This window comes from Myotis lucifugus, unplaced genomic scaffold (assembly GCF_000147115.1).
Source record: "Myotis lucifugus unplaced genomic scaffold, Myoluc2.0 scaffold_25, whole genome shotgun sequence".
NCBI lineage: Eukaryota > Metazoa > Chordata > Mammalia > Chiroptera > Vespertilionidae > Myotis > Myotis lucifugus.
Window position 1 is genome coordinate 4,136,583 of NW_005871073.1, and position 11,503 is coordinate 4,148,085.

The following is an 11,503-nucleotide window of genomic DNA, read 5'->3' on the forward strand; positions in this document are numbered from 1 at the left end:
ACTGCACATATTTTGAAGTAACAAAACAAAACGGGAACAAATACAATATTTGTATTTGCATGTGGCCTGTGGGCCGTAGTTTGAGGACCCCTGATCTGGACCCTTGTTGTATCTGACCTGCCTATTCTTAGCACTGATGCTGAACTTTGAACCAAACCAGACCCTTGTCCCCAGCCGACACCATGGTACTCATATTACCAGGTTTTTACATGTTCTTGGAAGCCCACTTCAAAACCATTATATCCGTATTGATTCCTTCCTCCAAGGAATTCCTGTATTTCTTACCTGAGACCATAGGTTAAGTGTACACATTAAAAAATTTTTGTAGTTAGTATATTGATGAGAGCCACTTGTTATCACTGCAAAGATCAGAAAATCTAAAACACTTGACTTTTTAAAAAAAAAAAAAACTCTAAGTAAGGCAGTACTTTGCCACAAGACATCAGGGAAGAAGTGATTTTCTTTATTTTTATATTAGTGATTTTCCTGATCATTCTCTTATCTCTTTACACATACACACACATACACACATGTAGACACGCACATACACAGACAGATTCAACTCATCTGCAGTTCTCGGCCTCAGTACCACTCCACTGAGCCGCCCAGGACCGCTGCAGATCGGACTGCTCAGGGCTCTCTGAGTGCCAAAGGGCCGATGGTAAATGCGTTAGGCCTTGCGGACCAGATGCTCTCCGTCCCAACGACTCAAGTCTGCCCTTAGTCCAGTGCAGCTAAGGCAGGGACAATACATAACATCATGGCTGTGCTCCAATGAAACTTTAGTTACAAAGACTGGCTTCACTGGGCAAGAATGGAAGTTTCACAATTTGGAGGGTGCACATGTGCTACCACTCCTTCCTTTATTTTCAACATATTTCAAAATATTGCAGTTTTTATGTTGCAGGATGTCAGCGATGTAATTAATTTTTATTTTTAAAAAAAAAACCTAATATCTAAATATTTTGAACTGTAAGCTTAGTGAGAGCTGTGCCAGGCCAGCACAGCCAAGGGTTCAGTGAACGGCGAAGGATTAAAGACAAGACAGACAAAGAAAATAAGCTGGCTCTAGGTGGATCTCCTGTGCCTGGCTGAGGCCACAGAGAGAGACCCAGACAGCAAGCTGATGCTTTACTTTATAGTCAGAGGTAAACAAGATAGTGGTCACCATAGTTACAATGTTCTTGTGAGTTTCACTTGTTTTGCCAGCACTTGCTGCACCTCCCACAGCCCATTAGCTACCCAGATAGGATCTAGGGAGCCCATAAGGTCAAACTTAATTATGCTAAGAGGGCTGTGCCCTCTAAACTGGGACTTGTTTGTGGCTTTGCCAACAGTCAGTATGAGGCTTAACCCTATAGCGCTCGCTACAGAGAGCACTGACTAATTCTGTCTTATTCACAATATTCTCCAGCCCAGCATTGAAGGGCTCGAGTATCTGTTGCTTCCCAACTAGGGGTGGCGAATATTTGCCCCATGGTAGACATTTAGCAATATACCTGAGGACTGGAGAAAGATTCAGTCACATGTTCTTTGCATTAACATGACAGGATAGTCCAAAACGTCTTTAGTGTCACTGTTGAGAAACCCTAATTTAAACTGAGGCTTTATAATATGTTTTTGGTTATAAGTGACAGAAAATTAAAGTATTGTTCCTAATTTGATGAATAAGCTGGGTTTTGTAGGGGACAAGCAAAAAACAATTTTATTCTTTTCATTATTGTCTCTGAAAAATCTCTGAGATTTTTGTCCTAGGACAAAATCTTACGCAAAGCCTTTGGCTTTTCCAATCATTGTCAAGTAATTAAAAAGTCTTGCAGTCATTTTCTAGTAATAAACAAATGTCCTTCCCTTCCCTAACACCCCAATATTAAAAAATCTGTCTAGTACAATGTCAAAAATCCCACAATATACAGTTCAAAAATTCTCTGCCATTCCCTCCCTATTGCCCCCGCCCCCACACCTTGCCTTGTTCTACCCTCTCCCTGGCTAGCTTTTCACTTGGCTTGAGATGAAGGACAAGCATCTACCTCCGCACCCCCATTGTGATACCTTGATTTGGATGTGGAGGTATTTGGCACTGAATTTGGGGGCCTCTGCCAAGAATCTCAGTTATCATCTGCTGACTCTCAGGTTAGAGTAAGAGTTTGGATGATTCTAGCTCAGGGTTCTAAAAAATGACACTACTGACATTTCGGTCTGAATAATTCTTTGTTGTGGGTTAGGGTTACTGTGCATAGCCTTTACCCACTACATGCCAATAGCATCTCCTCTCAGTGGAGACCAACAAAAATGTCTTCATACCTTAGCTAATGTCCCCCTGTGGGTAAAGCCCCCCTCCCCCCTGTTGAGAGTCACTGCTTTAGTTTAGGCTGTTGCTTCTCAAACTTTTTCAGATTATCAGATCAGATCATTCAGAAAATGATAATACACTAAGAATAACAAACAAGAATGCTTGTAATTAGAAGTTTTCAGTAGGGATCACTATCTGGGCATATCCGAAAACCCATCCCTGAAGCACATCATAGAGCTGAGACAAACTAGTTAAAAGACTATTGGGGCCGGGGAGTGGGGGAGATAAAGGAGATTTATTGTCTCGTGGACTCCAAGGAAGGATAGCTAGAACCAGGGACTTAAACATTACTAGGATTCCCTTATGATCGCTTCATTGCTCATTTCTTGAAATTGCCATCTTACAGTTTTCTCCAAGAGCAGAGTTCCTAATTTAAAAACCCTCAAACAATGCATTTATTGTCTTCACCAGGGCCATTCAGCAGGAGGATCAGGTCATGGAGGAACAGAGAAGCTCCAATGACAATTACGTGGATGGAAGAAATGGAAGTTTCCAAGAGAGAAAATAGACGCCAGGTCAACCTAATATCATAAAAAATTGATACTGGCTTAAAGGCTGCGTAAAAAGATTTTTGCTAGACCAGAGGAGGAAAGATTTTTGAAGCAGATGAAACAACATAGGTAAAGGCACCTCCGCAGAGACAACATGCCAACTCTGGAAACCTGTAAGGTTTCAGTATTACAAGAGCAGAGATTGAGGGCAGGGCGTCGGGGACAGGCTAGACAGAGAAGGCAGATCATGAGTGATCTTGTCTGCTAAGTAAACTTTTTCCTCTAGAGACCCAAAAAGAATTTTGAGAAAGGAAGCAACATTATAAGATTTATACTAGTGGCCTGGTGCATGAAATCATGCACATTAAAAGGGGATTAATTAGAGGAAATATTTTAATATTGCTATTTGCCCTTTCTCTATAATAGAAGTATAAGAGGTGAAAGAAAATTAGTAAAATGTATATGAAAATCTTCCTCCTGTCAGAGTCTGGGGCACACCACGGAACCCAGAGTCAAGTTCTCGCCCACCCACGTGCGCCTCAAAATCGTGAGAGACCCAGACCTGGCTGGCCCAGTGCCGGGAGGGGGGCACAGCCTCAGGTCCCCCATCAAGCCCCACTGGGCGGGGGGCACGGCCTGAGGTCCCCAGTCAAGCCCTATGTGGGTGGGTGGGGGGGCACAGCCTCAGGTCCCTGCTGATTGCTCATTAAGGCTTATTACAGGAACTTGGCCTCCACTGTGGGCGCAGCCATCTTTGTGGCAGACTGACGGTCAATTTGCATATTCCCTCTGTATTATATAAGATGTTATTTGGACAGCAAAAACTGGTGCGAATTATAAGCAGACTATTGCAGAATTCAGACAAGAGAAGGTAAGCGCCTAGCAGTGGAGATAGCTCTGAGAGGTACTTAAGAGATAAAGTCAGTAGACTGTCAACGATGGAAACTGGGAAGTTTCCTTTGTACAGTTCCTCTTTATTCTTACTTTGATGTGTGTGTGTGTGTGTGTGTGTGTGTGTGTGTGTGTGTGTGTGTGTATAGTTCCCTAGCATGTCTTTCCAACTCTAGTCTCAGTTGATTGCTATGCTTCTAAATACAACTTGTTCTAAAGCCCACATTCAATCTTGCAACTCTTCAATGACTCCTTGTTCCCCAGAGTGTTTATTGTTTTTTGTTTTTTTTCTTTTTCTCACCAGGGGCCTAAGATGAGACAAACAGGTTGCCTAGTGAGCAATATCTAAGGATCTTGCACTTGCCTGAACCAGAGAGCACCTCTTCAAATTGTGTACCCTAGGCACCTGCTTGCTTCATCCTAGTTCCTCAGAGCCTTAGTTTGACCCAAATTCACTCCTCCTACCTCATCTTTTGTTATGCCCAATCAAATACTTGTCCTTAAATTATTCTAATCTACAACCCATTTTCCTGAAAGGGAAACCATTTGCTCTCCTATTTAATGCTGCTTTCCCTAATCCTAATTCTAACCTTAAGGTTAGAATGCCCTTTTGAAAAAAAAGAAGATTAAAAAAAAAGAATAATTGCAGCTTGGTTTGAAATTTGTAATGTTTCTATCATTAATAAAGTTATGGCTTCTTGTGGGGTGAAAAAAATAATAAATTATACATTGCGATGTCATACAGTTGACCTTTGAAAAATATAGGGATTAGGGTTCCCAACCCCCATGCAGTTTAAAATTCAGGTATGACTTTTGATTCCCCAAGAACTTAACTACAGTCATTTCTCAATATCTGAGAGGGATTGGTTCCAGGACCTCCCCCCAGCCCGAACATCTGTGGGAATAGGGAACCCGCAGATGCTCAAGTCCCTTATAAAAATGCATAAAACAATGCATACAGACATGTCTCCACATTCATGATATCTCAATTGTGGATTGAAAATACTGTTGGTTGAATCCAGGGATGCAAAACCTGAGGACAAGGTGGACCAACTGCATTGAAAAACATCCACGTCTAAGTGTCAACTTGCAGTTCAAACTCATGTTGTTCAAGGATCAACTGCATTATACATTGCAATAATTTGTTCACGTTTCCATTCTTCTTACCCATCCTAGTATCCCAGTATTCAGCGTATGGCACAATGTAGGGAATGGACAAATCAATAAACCTGCTATTAAAAATATGAATGGATGTGAAAATATGAAAGAAATATAAAATATATTTTCTAATTTGGGGAGGCAGTAATGTTTTTATACTTTTCAAAATGTTCATTATTTAAGTATGTAGACAGCAGATGCATGCAGCTCTTTTCATTTTATTAAGTTTAGAAATAGCACATGTTTTTTCATGCTTTAGAAATGTTATTTCTAAAGGTGCAAAATAGGAAATCTTGTTTCTATGTTATTGTTCTTTATGTTAAAGTAAGTTCAGAATAAACTTATTTACCTAAGCTCTTACTAGAAAAACATCTATATTATTTACTATTTATTTTACTTTTTTATATAAATGCCTCCCAATGGAATGCATGCCTGTTATTGGAGCAACACAGCATTTTGACAACTACTGATGCAGCGCAGGGAGAACATCCTTTAGATCATTCTCTGGCCTCAGATCTCTAGCCTTTACTATTTTCATAATCTCTTTTAGCCTTGATTTTTTAACCTAAGAAGTGGCAATAGCCTGGCCAGTCTGGCTCAGTGGTTGAGCATTGACCTATGAACAAGGAGGTCACAGTTCGATTCCCAGTCAGGGCACATGCCTGGGTTTCGGGCTGGATCCCTAGTGTGGAGCATGCAGGAGGCAGTCAATCAATGATTCTCTCTCATCGTTGATGTTTCTATCTCTCTCTCCCTTTCCCTTCCTCTCTGAAATCACTAAAAATATATTTTTAAAAGAAATGGCAATAATAATTTTGGGGGGTAACAGCTTAATGGAGACATAACTCACATACTTTACAATTCACACATTTAAAGTATACAATTTAATATTTTACTATATTCACAGATTTGTACCACAGTCTAAAAAGTAGTCCCATACTCTTTAGCAGTCACCTCCATTTCTTTCCAACCCTTCTAGCCTGAGGCAATCACTAACCTATTTTCTATCTCAATAGATCTACTTATTCTGGATATTTCATATCAATACAATCATACAATATGTAATCTTCTATGACTAACTTTTTTACTTAGCATGTTTTTAGGTTTCATCCATTTTGTAGCCTGTACCAGTACTACACTTCTTTAGATGGTCAAATAAATTTCCATATATGAACATACCACATTTTTTTAAAATACATTTTATTGATTTTTTTTTACAGAGAGGAAGAGAGAGGGATAGTTAGAAACACTGATGAGAGAGAAACATCAATTCAGCTGCCTCCTGCACACTCCGTACTGAGGATGTGCCTGCAACCAAGGTATATGCCCTTGACCGGAATCAAACCTGGGACCCTTCAGTCCGAAGGCCTACGCTCTATCCACTGAGCCAAACCAGTTAGGGCAACATACCACATTTTATTTATCAATTCATTAGTTGACAAACATTTGGGTTGTTTTCACGTTTTAGCCATTATGAATAATGTTGCTATGCACATTCATATACAAGTTTTTATGTAGCTGTATGTTCTCATTTCTCTTGGGTATTATCTAGAAGAGGAATTGGATCATATATTTAACATTTTGAGGAACTGAATCTGCAATATCTGGATATGTGTATAGAATAGATGTTTTAAATTAGCATCTAGAACCATACTCTGAATAGTGGATACCTTGGTTAGCTTAGTTTTGACGTGTAGAAGAATCTTGTCAAATACTTTTGTGTGGGTGATGAAACAGAGATACAATAGCCAGTATAAGCCCTATGGCATTGTGTGGATTTGAAAGGAGACTCTAGGTTACTTCTGGGGACTCTGCCAGGTTTTAGCGGTTAATCAAAAAAGTAATTGGATATATGAATTACCTAAAAGAATTCATCTACTTAGGTGATGTAATTGTTTTTAACTTCTCAAAGTGCTAGATTTTGGTCAGGCTTAATGCTGTTACTTGATAAGTGCTGTTTCCACCAATAATTCATGAAGTACATTGACCATATATTGTCTCAGCTGGAGCGAACAGTGATCCTAAACATCCTAAATAAAATATTAAATACACCCAATCGGTGCAATTAAATCTGACTTTGGCACCTTCTGCCTGTAGGCCCACTCCAAAATGCTGGCTCTTTCCTTTCAGGGCCTCTCTATGGGCTCCTCAATGACTGCTCGCCTTGCTGGGGACCTCTCTCTGTTTCCTTTCCTAACAGTAGGAAAACTATTTGTGGCTATAACCACTGGTCCACTTAGCTTTGGGTTTGGAAATACAGCTTTTTAAGATAATTCAAGCCTGGCTACCTTTGGTGGCATTTACATGGCCCACAGGAAAACTTTTCTTGCAAAACTGCAAGTACGCGCCACTTCCACTGCAATCTTCTCTCTCTGTTCTGCCATCAGAGGCCTCTTCAAACAGTCTATTGGCTTTATACATATATACTTTTCCAGGTGACATAAACTAGGGCATAGAGGTCAAGTTGTCTGAGTTTCTTAAGGCTTCTTCGGTTGGCTTGGGTAGGGGTAGGATGGGATAAGCACTTCTCTCTCCCCTCTTGGGGAAGGGGAAGGAAAATGCACAGCACTCCAGAAAACTACTTCCTGGGCATTTTCATTCTCTAGTATTTTTTTTTATCAATTCTGCCATTTCATTCCCTGGAAGTTCATGAGGATGGAGGATTGCTAAATGGGCTTTGCATTCTCCTAGCATATTCTGGATGCTCTAGCATCCTTTTTTAGAAGGCACTTGGCATCTATTTTTCTCAACTACGGAGCTGCTGCCAAAAGACATGGAAAAAGTCCCACTTAAAATGTCATGTACCTTAAAAGTATTTGCCAAGATTGTTCTAAGTTTTTAACCATTTTATAGGTATAATTGAACCCTTTGACATTCTGGTAAAGCCTATGGACCCTCTTCTCAAAGTAATGTTTCTATATGCATAAGACAAAACATATATAATTACAAAGGAAACCAGTTATATGGAAACCAGAGGCCCAGTGCATGACATTTGTGCACTGGGGCCTGGCCGGTGCCCTCTCGCGATCTGGGACTCCAGGGAGCAGGCCTAAGCCGGCAGGCGGACATCCCCAGAGGGGTCCTTAGCGCTGCCTTGGAGGCAGGAGAGGTTCCCGCCACCGCTGCTGCACTTGCCAGCAGTAAGCACAGCTTCTGGTTGAGCGATGCTCCCTCTGTGGGAGCGCACTGACCACCAGGGGGCAGCTCCTACATTGAGCATCTGTCCGCTGGTGGTCAGTGCGCATCATAGCGACCAGACATTCAGCCATTTGGTCGATTTGCAAATTAGCCTTTTATTATATAGGATAGAGTTTTATCCTTGGAATCTATGGAGATACAAGTAATCCAAGTTAAAATTTTTCATAAGCATCTTAGTGCTTTATACTTATTACTAGGGGCCTGTTGCACGAGGATTCGTGCACGGGGTGGGGGGGTCCCTCAGCCCGACCTGCACCCTCTCCAATCTGGGAGCCCTCTCCAATCCGGGAGTTTCTGTCTGTCTTTGCAATCATATGAGTGAATTGTCTGAGACCCCCAACCCAGTTTGGTTTGTTGCTCGCAGAATAATAGAGGCAATTTTTTTTCTCTTTGCTTCATTGTTGGAGATTTCCTGGAAGTTTTAGGATATGTTCCCTTTAATTTTTCCTAGACACTCTGATTTTACTTATATCTCTCACTTTTGCTTTCTCTCCATCCCCCACCACAATAGTAACTTGCTTCAGGCTCACTTTGCTCTAGTGCAGTGGTTCTCAACCTTTTGGCCCTTTAAATACAGTTCCTCCTGTTGTGACCCAACCATAAAATTATTTTCGTTGCTACTTCATAACTGTAATGTTGCTACTGTTATGAATAGTAATGTAAATATCTGATATGCAGGATGGTCTTAGGTGACCCCTGTGAGAGGGTCGTTCAACCACCAAAGAGGTAGCAACTCACAGGTTTAGAACCGCTGCTCTAGTGTCTAGGATAGTGGTTCTCAACCTTCCTAATGCCGAGACCCTTTAATACAGTTCCTCATGTTGTGGTGACCCCCAATTTCATTGTTACAAATTGAATATAATTAAAGCATAGTGATTAATCACAAAAACAATATGTAATTATATATGTGTTTTCTGATGGCCTTAGGCGACCCCTGTGAAAGGGTTGTTCTACCCCCAAAGGGGTCGCGACCCACAGGTTGAGAATCACTGGTCTAGGAGATCCATCTGCCACCAGAACTACGATTCCCAGAATTCCTGCACTCTTGGTTTTCCCTTTCTGCTCTGTCTCCATCCCTTGGCCTCCCACTCTGCCAAGTCCTCCAAGCTGCCAGCTCTCCTGCTCTGCTCTCTGCCCAGTGGCTTGGGGGGCGTGGCTCCCTTGGTTGCTGGGAGCGACTGAGGGAGCCATGTTCCCCCACCTCTTAGGCTCTCCTGCTCTGCTCTCCGCCTGGCACCTGTGTATGCAAATTAACCTGCCATCTTTGTTGGGTTAATTTGCATACTCACTCCTGATTGGCTGGTGGACATTGCAGAGGTATGGTCAATTTACATGTTTCTCTTTTATTTTTTTATTTTTTTTGTTTCTCTTTTATTATATAGGATTACATTTATCTTCCCAACACACCAATGAGGAAGCTGAGGTTAAGTACCTTGCCTAAGAGCACATACTTAGTATGTAACAGAAAAAGTATTCAAATTCTGGCAGTCAGATCTACAGCATTGTTTTGACACTATGCATATAGAATCCTCCAAATTCATTAAAGGTTGATGTAGCAAGTACTTCCATATTAGGATGTAGAAACAACTAATATTACTCCATGAATTCTACTCCCTGGTTTGACGAGCATTGCATGGTGACTTTGGTTATCTGGTAGAGGAACAACCTTTAGAATTAATCCAAGCCCCATTTCCCCCTTCTGGGCCAGGGTATCAGAAGAATTCAAGTCCAAATAGGAGACTGTGTCCATCTGCAGCTGCATTCATGTGAAATATCATATCCTATGGTTTAAGCGGCTATTTGTTTGGTTTTCTTTTGCTTGTAGCTAACAGGATCCTGATATACCCAATCATGATTAAGACGGAATCTTCTGGCAACCCAGGAGATGGGAGGCTTGGAGCAAATTACATTGATCTAATGAATAAATAAAATATGGCATTTCTTACTCTCCTATTAAAGAGTAAAATTGGTACTCAGTGTATAATATCTCTCTCATAATGTTTGTTGGGGAAGTAAAGGGGATAATGTTCTTAGAAAAGTCGCTTTAAGTGGTAGTCATCATTGCTGCTCTTCCCATTAGACTGAATGTTTGGAAGTTGTGGGAAGTAGGGAGGAGGTAGAAGAGAAGGTGGAGGAATAAACAAAATAGTCTTACAAATTCCAGGTTCTTCAACTGTCAAGAGAACCATTTATGTTATAAATGTAAAATATTTCCACATAGAACTCAGTCTGGGCATTTTCACTTATTGTCTTAGTCACGTCACACATTGGTATTATCATTCTCCTTATTTTCCATTTTGACTACATGGGAATTTTGAAAACTGACAGAAAAAAATTGTTCATTTTAGGTCCTTAGATAGGAATAGTAACATTTGCTCTTGTGTTTTAACTATATTTACAGAATTATTTTGGCTTCTCACCACAATAATTTTAAATCTGCAGTTCTGATGGAATGTTTTGGCTTAGGACTGCACATAGAAACAGCATTTTGTTTTGTTGTCCTCCCCTCCAATGGTTTACTATGTATTAAACAGAACCTCAGAGCAGTGAACACCCTGCCTAACCCCTCAGAGTTGGCCATATTCACATATTATTTGGTAGTCTAATTCAGCAGGAAATGTGGAGAAAAGCTAAAGAGGAATTTAAATCAATAACTTTGCCCTAGCGGGTTTGGCTCAGTGGATAGAGCCTTGGCCTGCAGACCAAAGGGTCACAGGTTCAGTTCCGGTCAAGGGCACTTACATTGGTTGCAGGCTCCTCCCCTGTTAAATAATGACAATAACAAAAAATCAATAACTTCATTATCGATACAGGGTTGGAATGCCTGCTAATATTCATTAGTTTAGGGGCTGAGGGTCTATAGTAGTAGAAGTTCTTAATCTGGGATCTATGGATTGATTTGGGACATCTGAACTATATATATATAAATATAATATATATATATATATATAATCTCCCCCCCCAAAATGTATACACACTTTAACAGCTGATAACTCAATTTCTTTTCCTGATAGCTCAATTTTGAAAATGAAATGTATTTTAATAAACACTGCCTTTATAATTGTTCAAAGTGGGTATACATTTTTTGAGAACTCTATATGTATGTATATATGTATATGTATATAATTTTTTAAAAATACTGTATAAGTGTATGTGTTTATGTGCATTTTTCTGAGGGAGAGGCCCCATAGTTTTCATCAGATTCACAGAATGGTCCTAGTTCCACAAAAGGTTATGAACTACAATACTAGCTCTTTTTAAAAAAAAAAAAAATATATATATATATATTTCGTTGATTTTTTACAGAGAGGAAAAGAGAAGGATAGAGAGTTAGAAACATCGATGAGAGAGAAACATTTGATCAGCTGCCTCTTGCACACCCCCTACTGGGGATTGTGGCCCTTTAAACCAA